The sequence below is a fragment of the Cucurbita pepo genome, unplaced genomic scaffold (assembly GCF_002806865.2).
Source record: "Cucurbita pepo subsp. pepo cultivar mu-cu-16 unplaced genomic scaffold, ASM280686v2 Cp4.1_scaffold000215, whole genome shotgun sequence".
NCBI lineage: Eukaryota > Viridiplantae > Streptophyta > Magnoliopsida > Cucurbitales > Cucurbitaceae > Cucurbita > Cucurbita pepo.
In genome coordinates, this window is record NW_019646472.1 from 26,983 (window position 1) to 30,588 (window position 3,606).

At 37.0% G+C, this 3,606-nt stretch overlaps 1 pseudogene; it reads right to left on the reverse strand.

The window, feature by feature from the left end:
* Positions 1-519: 519 nt before the first annotated feature.
* On the reverse strand, positions 520-3,279 carry LOC111784494 (annotated as a pseudogene).
* Between the last annotated feature and the right edge of the window lie 327 nt (positions 3,280-3,606).

Consider the following 3,606-nt stretch of genomic DNA (forward strand, 5'->3'; position numbering starts at 1 on the left):
TTTAGGCTTCCCCTCAACGTTGTTAAAACGCGTCTACTACTAGGGAGAGGTTTTCACACTTTTATAAAGAATAGTTTGTTCCTCTCTCCAATGAATAAAACCACAAAATGTTTTGTCCTTCATGTCTAATTAGCGTTCTAAATGCTAATGATGAGGAAAGAAAAATACAAGGAAAAAAAAAAAAAGGGAGAATGGAGTCCCATTGTGGCCACATATCTTTCATTAAAAAAATTGACAAAAAAAATTGAGAATGATGGAGAGGCAAGGATTTTGGGCTTTTGGTTCTTGTTTTCTTCAAATTTAAGATGATTTTTTTTAATAAGCTTTTGAATTTTTGGTGGGTTGTTGGTGGAAAATTTTCAATATCATTAAATTGATCCCCTAAATAAATTTATCCGTTTATGAACTTTTAATACTTGGTATATTATTGTGTTTTCAAGTCACCTATAAAATTTGGTAGCCATTAGATATGCCTAAGATGGTAAACAGGGAAGAGGTGTAAAATGACCATAATGCCTTTCATCCAAATGGGAAGAACCCAACTTGATTTTGTGTCGCTTTTGAAACTCCCTCAACAAATCTGTCGGGATTAAACTCATTTGCATCATCACCCCATAGCTTTTTATCACGATGGATAAGAACAATTGGAAAACTCTCGCTGGTAAAGTCAAGTTTTCAAGTTTTGTTTTGTTTTGAACGAGACGAGTAAGTAACCCTGCTAGTTGGTATAATCTCAGGACTTCGTTCAATATCATCGTAACCTAAATGTTGGGAAGAATATAAAGTTTAACCTATGAAATAATAAAAAAAAATATATATATATATAGAAGAGAGTCTTACTCACAATTTTTAGACAATTTAAACCATCAAAATCTGATTTGTTGTTACCAAAGACTTGTAGGACCTCTTCCCTTGCTAGATCTTGCCATTTTGTGTAAGAGCTCAATAAAACCATAGTCATAACTAGTAGCATTGTTGTGGTTTCTTGGCCAGCAAGGTAAAAGATTCTACATTCTTCTACTATGTCTTTGATACTCATTGCGATATCGTTGTTTTCGTGCTCTCGAATTTCTTTCAAATTTGATTTTAAGAGGATGCTTAATAGATCAGTATGCATAGCTTCACCTGCCATCATAGCCCTTTGCCTTTTGTTGATAGCCCAAGAGCAACGTTTTTAATTCTTTGCTCATCTTTTTCATTATATTGTTTGACTTCGTCGGTACAAACCTGCACAAACGTTATAATAAGATGTTATACGAAATTTCATAAATATTGTTCCTATGAGATCTCACATCGATTGGAGAGAGGAATGAGTGCCAGCAAGGATGTTGGCCACGAAGGAGATGGATGGTGAGATCTCACATTGGTTGGAGAGGGGAACAAAACATTTTTTATAAGGGTGTGGAATCCTCTTTCTAGCAAGCAGGCGCGTTTTAAAAACCTTGAGAGGAAGCCTAAAAGTGAAAGCCCAAAGAGGACAATATCTCTTAGCGATGAGCTTGGGCTGTTACAAATGGTATTAAAGCTAGACACTAGGCGGTGTACCAGCGAGGACGTTGGCCCCAAAGGAGGGTTGATTGTGAGATCCCACATCGATTGGAAAGAGGAACGAGTGTCAGTCAGAACGTTGGGCCCCGAAGGAGGGTTGATTGTGAGATCCCACATCGATTGAAAAGAGAAACAAGTGTCAGTGAGGACGCTGGGCCCTAAATGGGGTGGATTGTGAGATTCCACATCGATTGAAGAGAGAAACGAGTGCCTCCGAGGACTTTGAGCCCCGAAAGTGGGTGGATTATGAGATCTCACGTTGGTTGGAGTGGGGAACGAAAGATTCTTGCTAAGAGTGTGAAAATCTGTCCATATAACATAAGCATTTTAAAACTTTGAGAAAAATCCCTAAAAAAAGACTCATATTCATGTCTATAAATGGATTAGGTATTTAAGCAATAAATAAGAATCTATAAATTGAATTGTGCAAGAGTTCACCTCCATCTTAGTATGTAAACGGTAGATATAGCTTTAACGACTAGATTCTCAGGTTGTTTAAGACGTATAAATATCATTTTTCCTTGTTCATAGCTGCTTCCAAATGTTGTTCGAGAAATCACATCAGCTACAAAGTTTTCCAAATGAGGCATCACATCCAATTCATAATATCCATCTTCTGAAACCACTTCTTCCCACTTCCTAATCTTCTCGGTGCAACTCTCACACATTGCAGGACACCATGTCGTGTATAGCAATTTAAGCATATATATGAACCATTAGACTCCCAAAAATATTGTTGCTCAAAGTTTTTAAACCAATCTAGCGGTTAGTTATAACAGCTCAAGCCAACCGTGAGTAGATATTATCTTCTTTGGAATTTTTATTTCAGGGTTTGTCCTAAAGTTTTTAAAACGCATTTGTTAGAGAGAAAGTTTCCACATCCTTGCTTCGTTCTTCTCCCCAATTGATGTGGGATCTCACAAATAGACGCGTTTACAAGAGTGTGGAAACCTCTCCGTAGCACACACATTTTTAAAACCTTTAGGGGAATTCTGAAAGAGAAAGCCCAAAGAGGACAATATCTACTAACGGTGAGATTGGGCTGTTACAAATGGTTTCAGAGCTAGACACTGGNCTCCGTAGCACACACATTTTTAAAACCTTTAGGGGAATTCCGAAAGAGAAAGCCCAAAGAGGACAATATCTACTAACGGTGGGATTGGGCTGTTACAAATGGTTTCAGAGCTAGACACTGGTAGTGTGCCAGTGAGGAGAAAGAAACGAGTGTTAGCGAGGATGCTGGGCCCTATAGAAGAGTGGATTGTGAGATTTCACATCGGTTGGAGAGAGGAATGAAGTATTAAGGGTGTGAAACACTNAGTGTGAAACATCTCCCTAGCAGACACGTTTTAAAACTGTGAGGGTGACGGTGATNGGTGTGAAACACTCCCTAGCAGACACGTTTTAAAACTGTGAGGGTGACGGTGATATGTAACGGTCCAAAACGAATAATATCTACTAGTGGTGGGCTTGAGCTGTTACAAGTCGTATCGACACCAACAATTGTACAAAATTAAACTTATAAATACTAACTATGAGTTTATTTATTTTGATATCGAATTACAAGAAGAATGCATACGTTCAAGTGTTTGAAATGAAAGGCTGGATTGATTATCTTTCTATGTTTAACACATTTGGGTCCTTCATGACTTGTAAGAGGGTTGATAGTTGGCTTATGAATATCATGCATTAAACAAAGTGCAGCTTTGAGTTGATCAGGGTCCATGATGTGCACTCTTTGATATGGTCGAACCCACGTGAATGAATTCTTTCCTGTATTTAGTATAAACAAACATCGGAAAATACTAAACATCTGAAAATTACCGCATTTAAATAGTGATAAAAGTTTTCAATTAATAATCATCAAATAAATTAGAAAGAGAATGGATGATCTCAATTTATAATCATCAAATAAATTACAAAGAAAATGGGAAGAACAATAAATGAAAGGATAAAGCTAAGTCTAGTTATGTTTGCTAATTTTTAATTAATGGTGACTTTTCTTGCGTCTTATAGGGAGAGTTTTCCACACCCTTATAAAAGGTGTTTCGTTATCCT